The 13,299-nt window shown below is 32.9% G+C and overlaps 1 protein-coding gene across 5 annotated transcripts in view; it reads right to left on the reverse strand.

Moving 5' to 3' along the window:
• The window catches only part of LOC105184009 (disintegrin and metalloproteinase domain-containing protein 10), an 86,734-nt gene extending 73,859 nt beyond the window's left edge, over positions 1 to 12,875 (reverse strand). For all 5 annotated transcript variants that reach the window (XR_849820.3, XR_849816.3, XM_025305858.1 and 2 more), the window contains exon 1: positions 12,193 to 12,875. The gene's annotated coding sequence lies outside the window, so the exon portion shown is untranslated. The remainder of the gene's footprint in view (positions 1 to 12,192) is intronic.
• Between the last annotated feature and the right edge of the window lie 424 nt (positions 12,876 to 13,299).

Consider the following 13,299-nt stretch of genomic DNA (forward strand, 5'->3'; position numbering starts at 1 on the left):
TTATTCAAAGTTATTTGACCTGTTTTAGGTGCCTCACCCTATATTAGAAAATCATAAACATCATAATAAAAAATTATTTGTATACATAAAATTAATGACGACAATGAAATACGTTAAGTAGTGCATACACATATCTGACCGTAAAACCGCAAGGAATGACCGCCTTTTATCGTACTTAACTCAAGAAGTTAAGTAAAAACATAAAAAATGTGACTTTGATACGCTGAGAGATTACATTTTATAATTATGTATTACAGTTTTATATTATATTGGAACGTATTATAATTATATATTATATTAGATCAGATATATTATATTATATTAGATCTCTAAAAATCGGAAATGTAACTCATCTTCCTTTTTTCTTTCCCCCTGCCTCTCATTCTCTTTATTCCTCTTTCCTGTTTTCATTTTAACAGAATCCACAAATACAAATTTCTACATTTAAACAAGATGACGACTACGTTGAGCATGTTCATTTAGGCTGAAAATAGCTTAATTTACTGTTTTATGTATCAGGTAGAATAGAAAGTCCTTATAACATGTTATGTTTTACGTGCGCGTTTTAAATGTTCATAGCAAGAAAACGAAAGCTTTATTAATTATCAAGATAATTTCTTTGCAAACAGATAACCTTCTGCCAACAATATACGAGTATGTCAGTGCCCTTCTTACAATAGTCAGTCGTTCTTGATTCGAGAAAGGCGGTCACCTCATTTTTGACCTCGTCGCCTGAATTGAAGCGTGCACCTCACAGATAGTTCTGGAAAGACCGGAAAAGATAAAAATCAGAAGGCGCGATATCCAGGCTATATGGCGAATGCAGAAGAATTTCCCAACTAAGCTCCTTCAGCTTAACCTTGGTGATCTTCATGGTGTGTGGGAGCACATTGTGATGCAGAATTACGCCCTTTTTTCTCGCCAATGCGCTTTTCGACATGTGCCTTCTTCACCTGATTAAGTAAATTATATCTGAGGTACAAGTATCTACGTTAATCGTTCCATCAGAAGGCAAAAAAAAGAATGCTCTCGTAATCTTACCAGATATTGAAAAGAACCTTATTCCTGGTAATGCCCAGTGTCTTACCATCGTTTCAGCTCTCTCGTCACGCTGGACTCAAGTTTTAACACACGCAAAGTTGTCGTGATAGACTCACTTTTCATCGCGTCACAACCCGTCCAAAAAATGAACACCTTTGGTATCTGGAGAAAAATTCGCGATAAATGCGGATATGAGTTGCGCAGTTTTCAGCAGTCACGCTGATTCAGTGTCGCTGTTGCTAACATCTATTTATCTAATTTGCAAATATAACCTATACGATATAGCGTTCCCCCCACACCAGAAGGCGAGAATCCACATAGCTTAGCAAGCTTAAATGCAGAAATTGGTGATTGCTCGCCGATCAGCGTGCTAATTTGGTGCTCATCAATCTCAATCGGCCGCCTAAAACGATTATCAACTTCACAGCTCTCATCATCGTTGTTGAAGCATCGATATCAGTACTGAACTATTTTTGACTCTGTCAGATCCTTGCCGAACATGGTATCGATATTCGTCACAGTTTGGCCCATCTTGGTTTTTTCCACTTAGCCCAGATGAGAACTCCTAGCTTCTAATTTTCGAATATCACTGTAATTACTTTTCAGGCAGGACAAATTTCGGTTTTCTGAAAATTGTGCTGTGTCAGCACAACATCGCTGTCAGCAAACATCGAATCAAAGGTTTGACTACTACATTTCAAAACAATGCGTCTAACTGTTATCTTTTCGCTATGAATATTTGAAACGTGCGCGCAAAATGCACAAGAACTTTCTATTTTAATTGATATCAAGAAATAGTTTCGACGTCCAAAAATTCCTAGAGTATTTCGTATTTTGTCACATGAAGCGATAACACAATTTCGGGTTACTTCTACAGTAGCAATAGGAGTTTCATAAACGAGAGTCTAAAAATGTCTCTATAAATAAAAACAAGTTTGTAATCTAGAAAAGAAGCATTTTTAGATGTTTATATAACTTTTTTCACACCTCTCTGAAACTAGCAGGACCAAATCGACAGAATTAACTGCACTTATTGGACTATTTAGTACTCATTTTGTATCAATTTATATCATTAATAAAAATGTTATACCCTGTGCCGTTTAAAAAAATAAACCATAACACTGCTAACTTCATATAAAGCTAGCAGAACTATAATAAAAAAGATAAAAGAACAGAAACAAAAACAGGAAGAGTAGAATTTGTACTAATTTATACCATTAAGAAAAAGTAATATTTGCATTCAATTATGTAGAAACAAGCTCCTATTGCATTCAATTATATTAAACTCAAGAACAAAGTACTATTTCTTATTAGCAGAACCGAACGCGGCTTTTATAACAGATGCGAGATAATTGGTGCCACTAAAATCTGTACAAAATCTGCAATTACAAGTGTTAGTGGTACAATTTACCTCGGATCTACTATAAAAGTCGCGTTTAGTTTTACTGATAAGGAATGATACTTCACTCTTAAACGTAATGATGGTCGAAGACAGTTTTCCTAAAGAACGAAGTGAGTACAAAATCTCTAATTACAGATTTTAGTGACACCAATTATCTCGCATTTGCTTTCTGCTGATAAGAAATGGTTTGCTACCGAGCTTAATATAGTTGAATGCAATAGAATCGTTTCCACATGATTGAACGCAAATATTACTTTTTTCTTAATGATACAAATTAATACAAATTCTACTCTTTAAATTCCTGTCTCTGTTTTTGTTTTTCTTTTATTTTCTTATTGTAGTTCTGTTAGCTTTATATGAAACTAGCAGCGCCACGTTTTCTGGGTAAAAACGGAAATTTACGGAAGTGATTACATTAGATACAAATATTACATACAAAAAATTCGTTGATATAGAGCTTCTTGAAATGTAAGCGCTTCAATATATACAGCGATTTTTCTTATAAAAGTAATTTCTTCTTACAAAATAGTCTTTGAAATATAAGTATGCTATTCATGATTTTTCGGTGCTTAAGCTCTTGTTTTTAGGTTATAAGAACAGGTGCTTAATATAATATTGTAATATTGTAATAATGTAATATTGTAATAATGAAACTGACTTTACATATTGTTTGTGGATATCTTTAATAAATTTTTAATATGTATTTGATATATCCAATACTTAAAAGAGTAGGGTTGTAACGTCAGATTCGTTTTTAAGATTAGCGTGTCCGTACGTCACGAAAATCATATATTTATTTGTTTTAAGTAGTACCAGACGAGGATGACTTCTTGAAAATTTTAATACAAAGCTAGTTTATGCGTATAATCAAATTATCGCTTTGATTGCAAAACCATAAGATGCCTAGAACACCATAACGATCGTGATGTACGGACACATTATTCTTCGTGACATACGGATGAGCAAGAACGTGCATAAGACACTCATCGTTTATTAGAATTATTAGAATTATTAGAATTTTTTCTTCTTGAATGTTAGAAATGTTATTATTACTGAATAAATTATCAATATTATCAATAAATTCTATAGCAAAAAATTTATGTCTACGAATGGTGATTTTAATCACAAGTCAGTTTCATGATTATCAGTACCTATGCAAGGTTTGTTGTTATTTTAACTTATAACTACTGCATTATTTTTTTACGTTTCTTTCTATTCAATAGATATACTTTGCATAGAGGTCTATACTAAATTTCATTGTTTTTTGGTTTTAGTGCAAGATAGATGTACCTTAATAAAGTGAAAGATTATAGTTTCTTTTGTGATAAAAACGTAATAAATGTATATATTTACATGAAAATATAAAATGTAAGTGATTATATATATTTTACTGCTATTTCCATTTTACTCTTTTATTAGAATATTGATTTCGCTTTCGATTCGGTTATCTATTCTACGATGATTAATATATATTAATAAGAAATTTTTAATAACTTTTTAGTAAACAAAGAGGGTATGTTAGCACCCCAACTTTAGTTCTCGATAGTTCTGATTAGAGTTCTAGCTTCCTTTTGAAGTGTATAAGAGTTCTTTTATATTAATAAAAAGAGTTCCGGCGATTAACAGTACTAAAATAGCAATTAAAAAATGGGGTGCTAATTTCACACCCAACTTCAAGATCGAATAGTTCTGAGTAGCTCATTCGATGTCTTTTGACGAATACTAGAGTTCCTGATAGATAAAAAGATGTTCTGATTTTTTTCCAAAAAATTAAAAATTTCGAAAAATTGAACATCAAGCTCGAATAGTTTTGAATGGTCTATCTGATTTCTTTCGATGAGTTCTAGAGTTCTTGATACAAGAAAAAGATTAAATTCACAGAATTGTTTAAAAAATAATTACTAAAACAGTATTACCGTAATAGACTTTTGATATCAAATAACTTTTTAATTACTAGTCGAATCGCTTTCAACCGTCATAATTTCTTTAGAACTCTTAGAATGCTATCCAAAACTACCCTCAGAACTCCTGAGAACTCTGAAAAAAAATTTCACTCAGGACTTAACCAAATTTCGCTCGCTGACCTTTCAGGATTGAATAAGTTTTAAGTGGTTGGTTAAATCGCTTTTGATCATTAGAATTTCTTTTAGAATTTTCAATATATTATCTAAAACTATCATGAGAACTCTTGGAACTATTTTAAAAAATCTCGCCAGCTAGCGAAATTTGGCTGCCCTAAGCGAAATATTTTTTGAGAGTTCTCAGGAATTCTGAGGGCAGTTTTGGATAGCATTCTAAGAGTTTTAAAAGAAATTATAACGATCAAAAGCGATCCGACCAGTAATTAAAAAGTTATTTGACATCAAAGGTCTGTTACGTAATACTGTTAGTAATTATTTTTTAAACGATTCTGTGAATTTAATTTTTTTCTTGTATCAAGAACTCTAGAACTCATCGAAAGAAATCAGATAAACCATTCAAAACTATTCGAGCTTGATGTTCAATTTTTCGAAATTTTTAATTTTTTGGAAAAAAATCAGAATATCTTTTTATCTATCAGGAACTCTAGTATTCGTCAAGAGACATCGAATGAGCTACTCAGAACTATTCGATCTTGAAGTTGGGTGTGAAATTAGCACCCCATTCTTTAATTGCTATTTTAATACCGTTAATCGCCGGAACTCTTTTTATTAATATAAAAGAACTCTTATACACTTCAAAAGGAAGCTAGAACTCTAATCAGAACTATCGAGAACTAAAGTTGGGGTACTAACTTCACATACCCAAACAAAGAGGGATGGCAAAAACTTTTTAAAAGTTATTCATAGAATTATGACTGTAACAAATTTCAAGACTGTTGAAATCGATGAGATCAGCCCTATATTATATATTATAAAAAAGTAAATTATAAATAAATTTAAAAAAATAAGCAATATTTAACTTTCTAACTGGGAAGCGTTCAAGCATAAAACCGTCAGCATTGTGTAGTACGATATTCGCTTGACAATCGCTGCGATTAGCTTAGGTGTGTCATTATATTCATTGTCGGAAATGCGAACATCGTTCACGTGTGCAACGTACTTACTTCTGAATGAAATATAAAGGTAATGAAACATAAAATAACAAAAATGGATATATAAAATAATAAAATGGAACATAAAATATTAAAATGCACTTAAAACATAATAGTAGAAATAATGTAATTCATTTAATCATAAAACTTTGTATGTTACATTCTGAAACATGGGTCAATACACAAATCTATGTCACAATCGTCTTTACATTAATATTTATTTTTCCGTCAGATTTTATATTTTATACATACAACACATTTTTAAATCTTATTCGTTCCTTTTTCTTAAGTAGGATTAAAATATATGACTGAAAAATGCGTTTCTGTGAGATATATTAAGTTGTTTTCATTTCTTTTGCCTTGAGCTGCATTTGAAGCTCGTAACATTTATATTGTATAGTATTATCAAATTTAGATGGAAGATTACAAATTGTATTTTTTTATCCAAAATATGTTTAAATAAAACAAATCCATTTTAAACGTTTATATCTAATATGAGAAAAAAATATTTCTTGTACTACTTATAATTATTTCTTATAGATATAAGAATACTAATAACCATGTCAGTCTTATCTACGATATCCATAAAACGACTATAATGTTGTACACATGTTACTTCTTTTATCGATAATATCGGCTCGGAATTTATATTTATGTCGATAATATCAGCAGAATGGCAGCTTGTCCACATCTCTAGACTTCCCTTTCATCTTGCCATTTTAAACAATAATAAAATTTTCACTTAAATCGATATTTCATCCCTTTATAATTTATTTTACACAATTAGCAAACTTTTTTTGATTTTTCCTAACTGTACCATAAGCATTTGTATTATTTAAATATAATGTGGTAAACAAAATTGTATATTGTAGACTTGTATACCAACTGTCGACATATAAGGTATGACCTTTTGCAAGATAATCTTTCATTAATGTCATCACTATATTGGCTGATACACCTAACGCTTCTTGGCGTACTAGAATGTCATTTGCAAAAGCTAAATATATAATATCTAAAAAAATAACCGGTTATACAGTCACATATAACGAAAAACTTCATTCTAATCATTGCGTTTACATAGGATAAATTGTTTAAACAGTAATTGATTTTTATAGAATAACAATAAGCTTTCGTCGATATGTTAAAAAAGGATAGAATGTTTGTTTTAAAAGTAATTAAAATCTATCAATAAGTTCATGTACTTTAAATAATCTATCTTCAGAAATTAATATGTTTATATCACTAAAATATAGATAATTAAGTAGATTTAAATATTAGTACCGGAGACATATTACATTTTTAAAACTATTTTTAAAAAATTATTAGTCGATCAATACTCCGAATAAAAAACTTTTTTTACGTACGATATTAATAACATATGATACCTGAGAAATAATACATTTCTTCTAGTTAATATTATGCTATGAATTGATTCAAGATTATCTATTATAACAATGCTTATTTACTAAAAATTTGTAATATTTATTTATTTCTTGTACAATGAAATATATCAATGATTCACAAAAGAAAAATATTTGAAACAGTCTAGAAAGATCGACATTCAATGAAAAATTATTTTACACCTCAAATATTTTGTATCGAAAAATGTATTTTCGGGTTTAAATTAACCCATTAACGCCCAAAAGTCCTAAAATATTAACTTTACTTTGCAACTGTATTTTATATACAGAGAAACATTATATAAGGTTGGAATAGCATTTCCTTGTGTTTTCGGGGTCGTTCTACAAGATGCCGGCATCAGAATGCGTTTAGATTCACAATAAAATCCAATATGGCGGAATCTTTGGAAAAAGTCGTGAAAAATCGACAATTTTATTTTTTATAAGCTTGATTTCGTATCAAAAACGTTACTTTGATACAGATACAAGTGTCACATCTTATCTCAAAAATGTTGAACTTTCAAGGTATGCATTGGTGAAAATGTGAATTCAAGACGGCTACCTCAAAATGGCGGTTTGAGCGAAAAAACTTAAAAAATAATGTATTTTTAGAATAACTTCACAACATCCTAGTATTTAGCATCAACTTAGCATCCAGGGTACTGATTTTAGAATATTTGCTGACAACTAATTCATATTAGAGAATTTCAAAATGGCTGATCCAAGATGGCGACTAAAAGACACGAATAATCGTGAAAATTTCCAGATTTTCATGAATTTTCTTCTATTATTTTCATATTCATGAATTATTTTCGGGACGTACACACGCACATATACAGAGTGGGAAATTATAAACTTACGAACTTTATAAAAAACATAAAAAACATCTTATATAACTTATAAAAAATAAAATTGTCGATTTTTCACGACTTTTTTCCAAAGATTCCGCCATATTGGATTTTATTGTGAATCTAAATGAATTCTGATGCTGGCATTTTGTAGAACGACCCCGAAAACATAAGGAAACGTTATTCCAACCTTATATAATATGTTTCCCTACATAAAATACAGTTGCAAAGTAAGGCTAATATTTTAGGACTTTTGGGCGTTAATGGGTTAAACCAATAGATATCTCATAATAAAGCTATCATTCTGGATTGGTTGCTATTTATTTGTACATGAGGTACTAGCGATTTTGGAGATACATTAAATATATATTTTGAGAGATCTGCCGTTTCAAATTTAGAATTAGAACTTGGTAAGCAGACAATATATTTCTTCTTCCTCTTTCCCCTTTCTCTCTCTAATGATATTCTCTTCTTTATGTAAGGAGAATACATTATTTGGAAAATTCTGTTCTTCATCTTCATTACCGGTTGTTATACGTAGTAATTTTCTATTTTTTTGGGTAGACATGTACACTATATAAATTTTATAAAATAACAAATGAATAAAATATGAAAAATTGACTACAAATTAAAATAAATAAACACTTATATTATAACAAGGTAATATGTCCACACGAAATGACTCACAATCCGATTATAGCAGCAGCGAAACTGAGACTGGACTACATTATTAAAAATAAGAAAACTTCAAGATGCTATCGAAATTTTTTTATTTCATCGGTTGTTATGCGACATGCAAAGATTGCGTATACCAAGCGAACAAACAACAAACAAATATCGATCCAAACAAACAGCGAATTCGGTAAATGTGTACTGGTAGGTACCCACTAAGCGAACGAATATATCAATCGATTGTAAGAACTCATTAAACGCTCAATGAGCGGTCATACTACTGGATACACTCAGTAGTATCCTATTGAATTCGCTGTTCGTTATTCGTTCGTTTAGTATGTATTCATTTTTTAATACATCTCTTCATGAGCAAGCCGGATTGGAAGCGAATCGAACACTGATGAACGTTCAATTCGTATTTGTTATAAAGTACACATTCACTATTTGAATGGACTATCCGTTGTTCATTATTCATTGTTCGTTCACCATTCGTTCGCTTAGTCTATATGCACATCAACAATATGTTCAATATTATATCAGTTTATTAAAACAATAAATGTGCAATTGAGCAAAATTTATTGTTTACACAGGGTCGGGGGTTGTTATAAGTTTACAACTCGAAGTGTGAAAGTAGATTGGGTTAAGACAAACATAAAAGTCCCATACTATTTTGCGAGATTCGCAATAATTATTGAGTTATTAATGACAGAAATTTGAGGAGTGGGAGCGCGCTGGCAGAGATGATTGGAGAAGCGTTGTAGCTGCTTAGGCCGCAGCGCAGCCCAGTTGATCCAGCAACTGTTGCCGATGCGCCGCGAGGGGAAAGACAATGCGCTGCTATTCGTTGTTTTATCTCGCCGGACCTACGTCTCGCCGCACGCCGCCAACAGTTGCTAGGTCGAGTAGGCCGCGCTGTACCCTGAGTAGCTGCCACGCTTCTCCAATCATCTATGTCGGTGCGCTCCCATTCCTCAAATTTCTGTCATTAATAACTCGATAATTATTGCGAATCTCGCAAAACGGTATGAGACTTTTATGTTTATCTTAACCCAATCTATCTTCACATTTCGGGTTGTAAACTTATAACACCCCACCCTGTATATTGATGAACTTGTGGTAACGTATACAGAGTGTCCAATTATGTATCACTTCTTATAACTCTGTAAGGAGCGGTCGTAGAGAAAAATGTTCCAAACAAAAGTTATGTGGTTTCAAGAGGAACAAAAAACAAAACTATACCAGTTTGTTTACAGATGGCGCCACTTTCGAGATATTCACTGATCATTATTTTTCTTAAATGGAATTCCAATTTTTTTATATATCATCTTTTTCTATCAATTAATTTGAACAACTTTTGTCCGAAACATTTTTTTATTTGCCTAATATTTTTTGAGACGTTTGTCTCAAGAATATATCGTTACAATAACGCACTAACTTTTGTTAACTTATCAACTTTTGGAAATATCAAAATCATCAAATTAATAAAAATCAGCTATTGTAACAATATATTCTTGAGATCAAGTAGAGTAAAAAAGTCTAGTACCATGCTTTCTTCCGACAAATAGTTAGCGAGGTATCGTAAGTTAAATATTGAAAAAGTTACCAAATTTTTCTTAAATATCTCAAAAAGTATTAGGCAAATAAAAAAATGTTTCAGGCAAACATCGTTAAAATTGGGGTTTCCATTTAAGAAAAATAATGATCAGTGAATATCTCGAAAGTGGCGTCATCTGTAAACAAAATGATATAGTTGTTTTATGTCCCTCTTGAAACTATACAACTTTTGTCTGAAACATTTTTCTCTACGACCACTTTCTGTAAAGTTACGAGGAGTGATAGATTAAAATTGGCACCCTGTATACGTCTCTCGTATATATTATTGCACATATGAGAACATATATATATATGTATATAGAGTCAAAGAATTAGAGTCAAGGATTGCATCCTTGAGTTCTGACGTTAGCTAACATCTTTTTCGAATTTCTTTCGTCGGTAACATTTTAATAAATGAAGAACGATAGCTAAAACTTTTTGAAGGATATTCAGGATCGTGATTAACAGCATATTTCAAAATGACTAAAATTAATGAGGTCATTCTTACTATGCATAATTACTCTTTTTGTTTATAACTTTTATTTAAGTAATTACTGCCAACTTTTTCATAGTAAAGGTTATTTAAAAATATGACTTTGACAATATATGTCAAGATCAAAGTCTTTTTAAGATGTTCTTCTAAAAGGAAATATTTATTCAAATCTCTTGGCCATTATTTATTATTATTATTTACTTACAAAATAACTAATTTTATAAAAACATGCATATTTAGCTTGTTTAATTTATTACTCCTTTTTAACATCCAAATGAGGAAAAAATTATTAATAAAGAATATTATTGTAATAATATTCAATAGCATCTAACATTCCTTTATATAAAATCTTCATGTTTATATTAATATCATTAAAAAATTATTAAAATTACTAATATCATTAAAAATAACTTCCAATATTTCAATATATTTCATAAACATTTTAACAATATTTAAGAAAGAGGCGTTACCCGAAAATATTTTTAAAACATTTATAAAACATTTATAAAACAGAGAAAACGTTTGAGAGATATGTTTGAGATATACATAAAATTAATATTTGAAAATGTTGATTTAACGTGTATTCATCACAGAATAGTCTAAACCTTTTTTTTTAAAACGGGCATATATACAAGGAGAAATATATATTTTTTTAATTACATGAAAAAGCGAATTATATAAAAAAAACGAAAAAAGAAAAAAAAAGGCAGAAAAGTTGGAAGGAAAAAACAAAAAGGATGGAAGAAAAAGGATGAAGAAAGAAGGGAAGGAGAAAACGAGAGAGGGGGTAAGGAGGAATTGTAGAGGGGTTGAAGAAGGTTCGAAGAGAGATCAAGGAGAGGTCGGAGAAGGGTCAAGAATAGGTCCGAGAGGAATCGGAGAGGGTTGGAGAGGGGTTGGAGAGGCTTTGGAAAGGGGTTGGAAAAGGGTTGGAGAGGGGGATTGGAGAAGTTGGAGAATTAGAGAGAGGGAGAGGAAGAAAAAAAGATGTTGAGTGAGTGTTGAGAAAGGGGAGAGAAGAAAACGAGAAAAAAAGAGAGAGGAAATAGATAATGCTAATTTTTGCTATTATGCCGGTCATATCGTGATATATCGTTTTTTCATTTTATAAACTTCAATGGAAATATGCTGAAATTTGATTAGGAAGGAAAAATACATAAATTCAGTTTGTTTACTAGGTACTGGTGAAGGTAACGACATAGAATTAATTTACACGTCCAATACAACAAACGCAAAGAAAATTCATGGAATTTAAAAGTTACATGCGGAATGCGTATTCGTATATAAAAGGTGCCTCGTCATATACTAAATGTTGTTTCGTGCTATGCTAGATGCAATCTGATAAAAATTCCACTAGTTTTTATGTCGGAATACTGGAATACTTTAAAGATTATTTTATCATTGGTGAACTATTCTCGTTACTTAAATATCAAAATAACAAGAGATAACAGAGCGAACTTTGTCACGATAATTTACGTCATTGAAATACGTAAATTAAAAAAATGATCTTGCGATAAATGGCGTCTTTGTGCAAAATCTCGTTAGAGGAGAAATCAAATCTAGACTTGTCTGAGCACGTCTGAGAAGGATATCCGGTACCATCGAGTCGTCCTGCATATACATGTCTATGGTACACACAACGTGCCTCTCTGTTCATGTCTGACACTTACCTAACCGTTGTGTGTTGTTGCTCTAAAAGTACTGCCGTTAATCACGGGCGTCTCCGTCGCCGCGATCCTGCGTCCCGACGACGCGCACCGCCCGAGAATGATGAAGCCCAAGAATGTCATCGACTCTCACCGCTGCATGACGCTGCTCGCCATGCATGACACATCCTGGCATCTAGGATACGTACATGTATATATACATACACATACAGCAGGACACACACGCACATACACAGCACACGTACGCACGCACACGTGTCACAGAGCCAAAGGGACAATCGTTTTTGACATGTCGATATGAGCCGTCAGCGGCAACGACGATTTTGACAGAAGACACACGCTCGCGGAACAAGGCGACAAGTAGATATCACGCCGCGCGAGCGAGCGCATGCATCAATACACCCACACACACACACACACACACGAAATACACGCACATACACACGAAAAAATCACCGATAGCGACAAGAACGCGTTCCGCGTCGTACTGGCGACACTGCTCGCTCACGGACTCACGCGACGAACACTCCCGAGGACAACGACTTCCCCCACCAATCGTGCGCGTTCGACCCAGGTGTACTCACCCCTCTTCCACACCTCCCTCACCGATCCCACGCTGTTCCATTCCGAACCGCGCACACCGCGCGTACGACCTTTCTCGTCCTGCCGCTCCGTCTGTTACTCAAAGCTATATTTCTTTTTCTTCCTACTCTCTTCTCCTTTTATCCCCTCCTCCCTCTCCGCCTCCGCTCTCTCTCTCTCTCTCTCTCTCTCTCTCTCTCTCTCTCTCTCTCTCTCTCTCTCTCTCTCTCTCTCTCTCTCTCTCTCTCTCTCTCTCTCTCTCTCTCTCTCTCTCTCTCTCTACCTTGTATCTCGTTGTCGCTTTCTCTCTCCGTCTCTCTCTTATCTTTCTATTTTTCGCGCAAACTCACTTCCCTCGCAAGCGGAATAGGCTTACTCAACCCTCGCGTTCCTCTCTCTTCTACTACCCTATCTCGCAGACACCGCCGATAAACGCGTCGCCTGTCTCGCGGCCACCCAATCTCCTGTTACTTCTCTTACATCGCATCGTGTCACGTCATGCTGATCAACGTGTGGGAATACAACGAT

Source organism: Harpegnathos saltator, unplaced genomic scaffold (assembly GCF_003227715.2).
Source record: "Harpegnathos saltator strain DR-91 unplaced genomic scaffold, Hsal_v8.6 scaffold720, whole genome shotgun sequence".
Lineage (NCBI taxonomy): Eukaryota > Metazoa > Arthropoda > Insecta > Hymenoptera > Formicidae > Harpegnathos > Harpegnathos saltator.